Raw genomic sequence first — 11,756 nt, 5'->3', positions numbered from 1 at the left:
CGTATGTAATTTGAACAGATTTGAAGTATTATCCATGGATTAAGACTAGGATTAAAAGATCATGGGGTGATAGGTCATTTTTCGTTGCTGCCCCCCCCCCCCCCCCCCTTGGACCTGAAGTTGTGTTCATCAATTATAACTTTTCAACAACAAAACTCTTCTGTGTGCCCATGGCTTGAGCCATAATTATTGATAATTTATTGCATTTTCTTTGTTGTTTTATATTTGTGGGAACTGCCCCCTACCATAGTCCCCGCTGCGTACAGTCATGGTTCAGTGGCAAAGCAATGGCCTCGCCTCGTAACTGTGAGGCCCCAGGATCAAAACCGTGTCAATGTGCTATATTAGTGCCCTTTTGTGGGGCCTTAATCCTTATTACTGTCATTTATGACTTAAGGGCGCAGGTCTCCTAGCTGATAAGCATATTAGCATACACATGCTTTAGCAGTCACGCAAAACAAACACTGGCAAATTATTATTCAATAAAATCTGAGAATGTATACTATTATCTAGATCTATTAGGAATAAATGATTGTCAAAATAATTCCATAACTTGGGGTAAAAAAAAATATTCCAACTTTATGAGCAACAGTGTATATATATATATATATATATATATATATATATAGGGAGAGAGAGAGAGACTATACGAAAAGAGATCGAGAAGGGGAGAGCGAGATCGAGGTGGTGAGTGGCAGAGAAAGACTAAGGGTGATATAAAGTGTGCGAGGAAGTACTATGTGGGTGTGTGTGTATGTGTCCGATGGAGAGAGAGAACTTGGTACGGAGAAAGGGAGATAAGATAAGAGGGAGAGAGGGGTAAAGAAAAGGAGAGACGAGGAGAGAGAGAGAGAGAAAAAAAACGAGAGACAGAGAGAGAGAGAGAGAGAGAGGGGGGACGAGAGAGAGATGTTGTGGGGAGAGAAAGGTTGTTTGGTAAATATTATTTTGCAAGGTTAAATTAACGATTTAAAAAATAATAATAATAATTCCGCCAGTGCCTTACCTTAAAAACATTATAGGCATTTTCTATGTTTTTCTTCAAATAAGACATATTCCTCGGTTGTTCTCTCTTGCCCTCGATGATGAATATCGGTATGATCTCTACGTTGACGACGGGTACGATTACAGGCGCGGATCCAGGATTTTCCAATAGGGGGGGCCGGAAATTTGAAAATTGCGCAGACCATTTTTTCAACTCAACATACCAATACTGACAAGGTCATATTAGAAGCACGATACCGGTAGAATTTTTGACATTTTCATCGGGGGGGGGGGGGGGTATAGCCTCTTGCCCGGAAAGTAATTTTCGGGTTTCACAATTCGAAATAGTGAGCGAAGGGAGCGAGCAACAATAATTTGTGAAAGCGTTATTTATCACCAAAATAAACGAGAAAAGATATCAAAAACTCATATTCGGGCAGCTCGCTGCGAAGCGCGGAAGCTTTGACCCTTCATTAATTGTTACTAGAGAAGAAAGACGATTTGTTGTACCATTCTCGACTCTTGATCCTTGTCTGAATTCAGTTTCCTCCCGCCCGCGCGAAGCGCGGAAGCTTTGGCTTTTCAAAGCTTTGGCCTTTCATTAATTATTAGAGAAAGAAGAAGATTTGTTGTACCATTCTCGACTCGTATTACTTGACAATTTCGACCCTTAATCCTTCTCTGAACTAAGTTTTCCCCCCCCCTCCCGTGCGAAGCGCGGAAGCTTTGGCGTTTCATTAAATTATAAGGGAAAGGAGACGATTCTTTGTACTATTCTCGACTCTTTATCCTTGTCTGAATTCAGTTTTTTCCCGCCCGCGCGTAGCGCGTAAGCTTTGACGGTTTATTAAATTATTAGAGGAAGAAGACGAATCGTTGTACCATTCTCGTCTCTTAATTCTTGTTTGAATTCAGTTTTCCCCCTCCCGCGCGAAGCGCGGAAGCTTTGACGTTTCATTAATTATTAGAGAAAGAAGAAGATTTGTTGTACCATTTCGACTCTTATTACTTGACTGAATTCAGCCCCCCGCCTCCCGCGCGAAGCACGGAAACTTTGGCCTTTCATAGTTTAATGAAATTATTAGAGAAAGATGATTCGTTGTTCCATTTTCGACTCTTAATCCTTGTCTGAATTCAGTTTTTCCCCGCCCGCGCGTAGCGCGTAAGCTTTGACGTTTCATTGAATTATTAGAGAAAGAAGATGATTCTTTGTTCCATTCTCGACTCTAAATCCTTGGCTGAATTCAGTTTTTCCCCGCCCGCGCGTAGCGCGTAAACTTCTGACGTTTCATTAAATTATTAGACAAAGTAGACGATTCGTTTTACCATTCCTTGTCTGATTTCAGTTGCCCCCCTCCCGAGCGAAGCGCGGAAGCTTTGACATTACATACAATTATTAGAGAAAGAAAACGATTCGTTGTACCGTACTCGACTTGTCAGAATTTTTGTTTGTTTTCTTTGTCTGCTCCTTTTTCGTCCTCTTCCTGCCCCTACCGCCCCTGGCTACGCGCCTGCTTTAAAGGGAAAATGAAACAATCATGATTGTGATAGCACACAATTAGGTTAGTAGAAATGAAAGGGAGAAAAGATCTATTACACTAACCATGCATAAATCACGGCCGGGAGCGTCATATCATAGTTTTGTGTTATCGGGCGAGGGCCGGGGCGTAGCAACCAAGCAAGATTTTGCAATGTTGAAATTATGCATTCTAGAAAATTCCGCTATATTTCTAAATTTCCTGGGGGACGTGTCTCCCTATCGGGCCCAGGATTGCCGCCCCTGTCCATGATTACTACCAACATGAGTTCAAATACAAACACGAGCGAGTTGGTATGAGCTGAATTCAAATGAAGAGTAATGAAGCGGCCCAACCGTTAATTTAAAATTTGACTGTTGAGTATATAGCTTCTATTTAAAAGACATCCAAAATATTGTGCCCTTTTCAAATTTCTCACTAAAGAGTGATGACCTTTGTAGCGCAGGGGGCTGTTTTTTACGTTTAACTTTGAATCCGCGGCTCGAGATTTTATGCGGCCGGCCCGGCCCCCTCTATTCAATAACGTTTGCCAAACCTTCTGGAATGACCCCAAATCTCCCGATTACAGTTCTCCCTTATTCGTCGTTACTGTCACTTAGCGCCATTTCCTTGTCTTTCCCCCTTTCTCACCGAATCCCCCCCCCCCCATCCACTTACTATAGGGTACGCACATGTATGTTCCCTCTCTTTGAAAGCACCCCTCTATCTCCGGTGTAAGTCAGTACGGGCCGGATTTTTGTGTATTACGGTCCGGACTTTGTTGCGTGAAAAGTAACACTTTATCGGAAATTTTGGGAACACAAATTCGGTCCCTCCGACCCCGGAGGGGGAGGGAGGGGGAGGGGGGGGGGCTTTCTTCTTTATCTTTTCTTTTCTCTTTTCTCTTCTCTTCCTTTTTCTTTTCCCTTCTCCTTTCTTTTCTCTTCTCCTTTTTTTCTTCTCCTCTTCTCCTTTTTTTTCTCTTTCTTTTCTTCCTCTTTTTTCTTCCTTTTTTTTGCGCCGCCAATAGGGGGGGCCGCGGCCGTTTCGGCCCCCCTGGATCCGCCACTGCGATTACCAGTAAGAAGACGGTGTGGAAGGGAAGATGTTTACCAGCGAACAAGAGGAAAAGCTTACCAACGAGATTGATGATGCCTTGCGGAAGGTCGTTAATGCTTCAGCAGGTCAAAGAGTAGTCCGCTGCCTGGACTGTTTCCGTGTCGCGCGCCCAATCAGCTGAGAAAATAATACACCCTCAGTGCTAACACGGAGACAGTCTTTGCCTTTCATTATCACCCTCGCAATCGACGGGTGTATTTCCGGGGGTCGCGCGATCTGTGTAAGATGGGTATAAGGGAAGAGGGCATTGATGTTTGAAGAATACAAAAATATATAAAAACGGATAGAAGCTGGAATATTTAAATGGTTATTCAGGGTTAACAAAGGGTTAACAATATTCCTAAATTGTAATGACAAGCTAAAACAAGTTCACCTGGTATTTTAATTCAAATACCCTCAATTTTCTGAAAGTCCCCCCCCCCCCAAAAAAAAAAAAAAAAAAAAAATTATTAAAACATCAGCAGCTCTTTTCGACAACTTCAAAAGAAAATAATGAAATTGAAGAAGAAAAAAATATGGGTAAAACACTTGTTTGTCCGTTACTGAACACCCTTTTATTAGAACCAATAGAGGGCCATAGTATATCCTGTACGGACAAAATTCAGAAATGAAAATGGGAAATTCATTCCCCACGCCCACCTTTTAGAAACATTACACTAGGCTTTCGGAATTATGAATCTTCTTTAATTTTAAGAGTTATGAACGCAATGGTAAAAGAAGTTTGGGTGTTCATAATTATTTTCCGTCAGAAAAAGAAACCTTTTTTAAAAGCAAGTGCCCCAAGCCACGCCCCAACTTGGTTGACAAATAGCTAGTATGACATTCATTGTCTTCGAGATGACATGCTGAGTTCGCAAGACAAAAGGCAAGTCTCACCATTGTACACTGTTGGTCATAATTATGGAATGATTTTGACAATGGTTTATTCCTAATAAATCAATAATAGTATACATTCTCATTATTGGATAATAATTTGCGAGTGTTTGTTTTGCGTGACTGCTAGAGCATGTATGTGCTACTATACTGATCAACTAGGGGACCTACGTCCTTAAGTCATAACTGACAGTAATGAGGATTAATGCCCCACAAAGGGCACTAATATAGCTGATCGACACGGATTTTATTCTGGGGTCTCACAGTAACGAGGCCATTAATTAGCCACTGTATCATGACTGTACGCAGCAGGGGCTAGGGTACGTCGCAAAATAGCGGACAAATACAAAAAAAAAAAAAAAAAAAAAAAAAAAAAACGCAATAAATGATCAATAATTCATTGCATGTTCCCCCGGTCCGCCACAGGAAAAAAATCCTCTGTACGGCCATGCATTGTGGTTCAAGGCATGCCCACATAGAGGATTTTGTTTATGTTGGGGGTCGTGGCAAAATTCATTGATAATTATTGATAATTTATTGTATTTTCTTTGTTGTTTTTTATTTATGGGGCGGCCCTAGCCCCCGCTACGTACAGTCATGATTCATTTGTTAAGCAATGGCCTCGTTACTGTGAGCCCCCAGGATCAAAACCGTGTCGATGTGCTCTTTTATGATGCATTAATCCTCATTACTGTCAGTTATGACTTAAGGACGCAGGTCCCACGGATTAGCATAGTAGCACACACATGCTTTAGCAGTCACGCAAAACAAACACTAACAAATTATTATCCAATAAAATCTGAGAATGTATAGTATTATCTAGATCTATTAAGAATAAATCATTGTCAGAATCATTCCGTAAATTTGGGTATAAATAATTATTCCACTTTTATGACCAACAGTGTATTAGGAATAAATCATTGTCTAAATCATTTCATAAATTGGGGTAAAAGAAATTATTCCACCATTATGACCAACAGTGTATGTTCAAACAAATTGTTTATTTAAACTCTATACAAGGGGAATAGAACTACTGGAATTTTGTTTGGAGCATTAATTTGGGTAAAATTGGCACCCCTGTAGTGCCCCTTGGATTGATGTCCCTTGCAACCATACTGAGTAACGACTCAAGGAATACTAGATGTATAATTAAAGCCCTTATTACTCTAAATTCCTTATTACATGTACAACTGATAGTAAGACCCTTTCACCATGTTAATAAAACCATTTCTTACCATAGACATCTATATAAGTATTGCTTGTGAAAGAAAGAAATATCAATGAAATAAACTGTAGTCGGGTGGTGGTAAGAAAGAAATGCTTTCTACCAACTAAGCAAATAATTTATTTTAATTTGAGATAGGAAATGTATCAGCTAAATCGTGACTTTAAAAAAAAAACTTGTTTAAAGGTGAAAACCGTAGAGGTCAATATGTTCAGGAGCAATTATGAGATGTTACATGTTATTCGTTTCTATATTTTGTTCTAATTTTTAACAATGGAAAAGAAAACACCTTTTTGGCTCAGAATTGATATCCACCTGAAAATAATTTACGCCACATAAAGGCTCCAGCATTCTGCATGGTCTTCTGACAAAATACTTGAGGATTGACAAGACCGGCATGTCAGCCTTGTGGGCATTCTGTCAATTTTCCTGAGGGTTCAAGAGCCCTGCATTCTTGGTCTCGTGGGCTGTCTATATAATCTCACCTAGACCAGAAGCATGATTTTCGGTACTTATCTTGGTAGAAATTGTTGCCTATACCAGGGTAAACTTTACAAAGCAGTCAGAATAAAGAGAGGTCAAAGAGTAGTTGAAAGTGTGTGTGTTTTTATGTTTGTGTGCGAGTGTGCGTATGTGTATGTGTGCGCGTGTGCGTGCGTGTTCGCTTTTTTTGGGGGGGGGGGCAACTGCCCATGTCAATATTTTCTGGAACATCTGAGAGTATAGAAGTGCTTATCAATTACACTCATCACTCTTCATCCTTTGAACTGTCTGCATTACAAAATGTCCAATTACTATCTTCCAGTTAATATACCGAGATAGTGGCCAAAATGAGGGGGGGGGGTTTTCACAAAAAACAAATATTTAGCTCAAAATTTATGTTTCACACAATACATAACTTAGTAAAATTGATATTAACTTGAAGGTACTTTAGCTATCCATTATTTGACACCGAATGCTGATTAGAGGTTTTATTTAAAATTTATCTTTGAAACCCGATTTAAACTCACCAAACACATCCTCAATACACTAATATACATACATGTATATGCATACAAAAATATAGTCATATGGCAGAAATTGCATGTGTTTTTTGGAATCAAGTAATGAACTTGGGGTTTTTATAACTTTTCACTGGATAGCAATAAAAGCCTCTTCTTCGCAAAGGATATTATCCTTTTACATGGGGAAATTCCTGGAAAATGACGAAAAAATACATCACTTGGATTTTGATATAAGAAAAATATGTTTTGGAGGATAAAATTCAATCTTTTGAAAAAGAATTACAAAGAAAATTATGTTTTTACTTAAGATTTCGATGTTGATCCATCCTAATTCCGTTGAAATTGTTATAAACATGTAGATAAATTAATGACACCAAACTCATGGTAGTGCAAACTTTCTTTGAAATGTTATTCACAAATACTATTTTTCGTCAAAAGGGATGCTTTTTTTGACGCCCCCCTCGGAATAAGGTGTGACCGCTACAAAAAACAATTTAAACACATCTCAAATATTAAGTATTTTGATAAAATATTCCGAATAAAAAAGGTGTGCTTAGTTTGTGTGGTAGTAGCAGGCAATTCAAAACCTAAGCATGATATTTTACTTTGGCCCTCCACTTAAAGGTATAGACCAGTTCTGGTCATGCGATTGCATTGTGAAAGAAACGTTGTGGAATCGGTCAGAAAAGGCCGATCATCTAGCATATAAGTATTGGTGTGTACTGCAAGGTTCTGGAATCATCAAAATGATAAGAAATTTGGCCAGTCTTGGTAAAGTTACAAGCACTGTACACAGAAGGATGTATATGGGACTACCCTATATCTATCCAGTCCAGATAGATACAATAATTTACCAAATATATCAATTAGTAGGCGGTTTCCCTGCAAAATTTGTATCATCACGTATTCGTCAAAACATATTCTTTCACATGATTGGTAATAGGAGCTTCCATTTCATCTTTTGAAATGGAGGCGTTTCCAAAACTGGTCTTTACCTTTAAAAGGTAAAATATTTTTGTTGTATTTTATCTTTTTTCATTGAAAACTATTTGTGTTTGTATGCATTGTAATTGATGTACTGAATACTTTATTATTATGTATAATGAAGAAATAATTGTTAATTAATGTATATAAGTATTTACTATTGTGAAAACGCAGAAATAAAACAAAACAAAACCAAATAAGATTAGTGGCCTGTAATTTCCCCCGTACACTGTAGTTGATACAACAAATATTGTGTGTCCACTTTGAGGAAATACGAAAAATAAACCACTTAACTACTCGAGTGGTATATTATAACACAAGACAAAGGCGTGATCTTTTAAAGTGTACATTGTACATGTATTTCGAACTCCTTGTTTCGACCGACCATTATAATGATAATTTCGACATACACTATCGATTGGTCTTGGCAAGAATGTTATTAGATATTTCAGTTTATATATCTGAGTGCTGTGATTGGGGGTCATACTGCTCTATAGTTCGTTCCTATCGCATCATACCTTTCTGTCTCTCTGACGAAAGATACATGTTTGCTACCTGCTTTAAGATCCACAATGACATGCTGATACTTCTACATGGGCGACACGGCGAATATACAATTGTGGTAAGTCTCGAAAAGCAGTTTAACATGATTGCAAAGCCACATTAAATGTACAGGTACAATGATTACTCAAATCAGAACATGATTTCTGTGGGATGTGGTACTGAAATTTCCTTAAGAATTGATTTCTAAGAAGTTTTTTAGATTGGTTTTCCATAAAAAAAAATATTTGGTTTCAGTCAATAGGTAGGCCGATATAGTGCCATAACAAGATTTCTTTCTACCATGTTCTTAATGGATCTTAAAGATAAAGTTGAGTTCTGGTCATGCGATTGCATTGTGAAAGAAACAGTGTGGAATCAATCAGAAAAAAGATAATCATCTGTAGCATATAAGTAATGGTGTGTATTGCAAGGTTCTGGAATCATCAAAATGTTAAGAAATTTGGCCCATTCTTGGTAAAGTTAGAAGCCCTGCACACAGGAAGATAGGACTACACAAACATGTGGCGTCAAAATCCGTCCTGGTTTTTATGCTGTTACATGCCATATTTAGAATATTAAGGCATTTGAAGAGCCATGCTTTTCAGGGAATATTTGTTATCTGATGGTCTGCACACTTGCATAATAAAATGATAAAGCTCACAAATTATTGTTCACCTCTTCCCAGAACTCAATCTTTTCTTTAAGTACAGCTATAAGTAACTTGTAGATGAAAAATAATTTCGGGATCTAACTGATCTCTATCACTCGCCTCTTAATTCAGTGTTGAAAGAGGACTTGTGAAGACTGATCGGTGTACCAGTATCAATAGAATAGACATGATCGCATCAATCTTATTGTCGCGTTTCTTCAGTTTTAAACAAAACAAAAAAGAAGAAAAAAGGGTTTGCTCGTTAGCTTTTTGAGAATGTTCAGAGGAAGAAACTGATATCAAATAAGCAAACATAACCACTTATGACAATCAGGGATCCCAATGGCAATGGAAATATGTACTAAATATAAACAATAGGAACTTGAAATCTTAAATTCTAATAACCATTAGTAATAAAAGGGGTGTCTGGCGGGGGATATGGGCTGCATCCCCTTATAATTACATATTTAACAGTGGTCTTCTTATATCTGGGCATTAAGGTGGTCAGTATGTAATTTTAATATCTTGTTCTTTTTTATGACGAAGTTGTGTTTTCACCCTAAAAAAATTACACTTTACTGATTATGAAATGTATATATTTTTTGATTTGATTTATTCGTTTCTGTATCTTTTTTCTTTGTTTTATCATACATTTTCATGAACATAATATGGTTTGATACAATATTTTAAGTATATATAATTTTATACAGATAATAAACGAAATTAAACAAATATATTGAATGCATAATTAACATACATTAGATGTAGGAGGGCTACCGAAGTAAGCAAAGTAGCTTGGATGTTATATCTTAACTAGAAAGTCGATGTTTTGGCAAGAGATGCTAGTCCCTAGTCAGGTCATCCTTTTTCTTTTTTTAAAGTATTTATTAAAGCAATTCTCAAACATCATAATAACGTGTTTATATAAACAAAGCATATAGAATAAAATAAAATATACTTGTTTACTCATCAATAAAGTTACTTAACACAGTATCTGCCATTTCTAATTATGAAGCTTTCTTGAAAGCAATTATACATTCCATATTTTGTTAATGTTTAAGAGCTCGAAGAAGAAAAAAATGGTAGAATAATGTTTTTCATTTTACAAGGAAGTACACATATTTTGCAAAAATATTAACTGTATTGATAAAATAGAGATGATAGGTAGTAATAGTCCCAAAACAAAATATTCTCCATCTGTTAATAAAAAACATTACATATATCTTTTTTTTTAACCATGAAAATATATCACTCCAGAGATCGTATTTTTTCACAATTTATGAATCAATTAACTAACGTAGATCTACTCATGATTTTCAAAAAGTAAACATTGAAGAAGGACTTATACCTATTTTTATCAAGAAAACTTGTGTAGTATTTTTATATGAATAAGCTCAAATTGGAAATTTCTCATTTTATTATCTATTGATGACCCATACTGTATATAGTAATTTCCAAATTAGTGAATCGTTTAAACACACGCACACACACTCACACACACACATGCACCCGCATACGCAAACGCATGGATGGATGGAGGTGTATTATAGGGAAAGAGAGAGGAGGGCAGAGGAAGTGAAAGGGGAAAATATTGATATCTTTTTTAAGTTTACAGAATCGTTTAATAAAGTTTCAACGCAATTTAGCGAATAACCTTCTTTTTCAAAATTCTCATGTTTCAGAATGTTTTTCCAACTAATAGAAAGTTCGGAAATAACTGAATAGTATAATAAAAATAATAATGATAGCTCACATTTATAATGCGCCTGTTACTTGATTCTAGGCGCAGTACATTATATAACATAACTGAACGTGACAGAAAGTTCATTCGACTTTGGATTTGATCAAAAGACATAAATGAACCATCAATATATCAAATATATAATATCATACAACATGTGAGCTCATCTTGTTCCTCTCTCTTTTGCTAATCTAAGTTTCATCAATGATTTCACCTTTCCCGGTTTCGACATATCGATATCTACATTAAGGAAGAAGTTAGACGAATACGAATATACGATACATAATTATGTGAGATTATGACCGGTTTCGACATATCGATATCTACATTAAGGAAGAAGTTAGACGAATACGATACATAATTATGTGAGATTATGACCGGTTTTGACATATCGATATCTACATTAAGGAAGAAGTTAGATGAATACGATACATAATTATGTGAGATTATGACCGGTTTCGACATATCGATATCTACATAAAGGAAGAAGTTAGACGAATACGATACATAATTATGTGAGATTATGAGAAAAAACGATAACTGAACCAAAACTACATTTTTATTAAGATGTTGAAATGCATTCTGTAGTGATTATTTCCTCTTAATTGCTGTAATTAACATCGAAAAAACTTTCAATGTGTCGACCGGCAATATTTATTGCTAATTAAAATTATTTCTAGAAATTGTGTTGTTATAGGCTGTCTATAGTCAAGGATATCGCTTGACCATTCTTTAAAGGGCAATCCAACCTTTGTAATAAGTAGATTGGGATGAAATCAGACAAATAACAAAACAGAATGGCAAAAAGTTTGAAATGAATCGGACCGATAGTAAGGAAGTTATGACTTATGAGTGTTTGAAATATGAGATTACTAAGTTTGTGCGAATCTCAAATCGATAGTTTGGATTGTGACGTAGAACGTGGATAACTTTCCCATTTGCCGTGTACAAAAAAGTCACCAATTTCTGTTTTTCTCCTAAGTTCTTTCTCCCTTGGAGCACTAATCAAAATATATTCTAGATACCATATTATTATAGGTCCTCTAATAATTATACCACCTCCTGAGCCATGACCTTTGAAAACTTAGATTGTAATCATTTGTTATGTTGGAACAGA

Source organism: Strongylocentrotus purpuratus, unplaced genomic scaffold (genome assembly GCF_000002235.5).
Source record: "Strongylocentrotus purpuratus isolate Spur 01 unplaced genomic scaffold, Spur_5.0 spur5_scaffold_16, whole genome shotgun sequence".
NCBI classification, from domain to species: Eukaryota; Metazoa; Echinodermata; class Echinoidea; order Camarodonta; family Strongylocentrotidae; genus Strongylocentrotus; species Strongylocentrotus purpuratus.
This window is presented reverse-complemented; position numbering follows the sequence as displayed.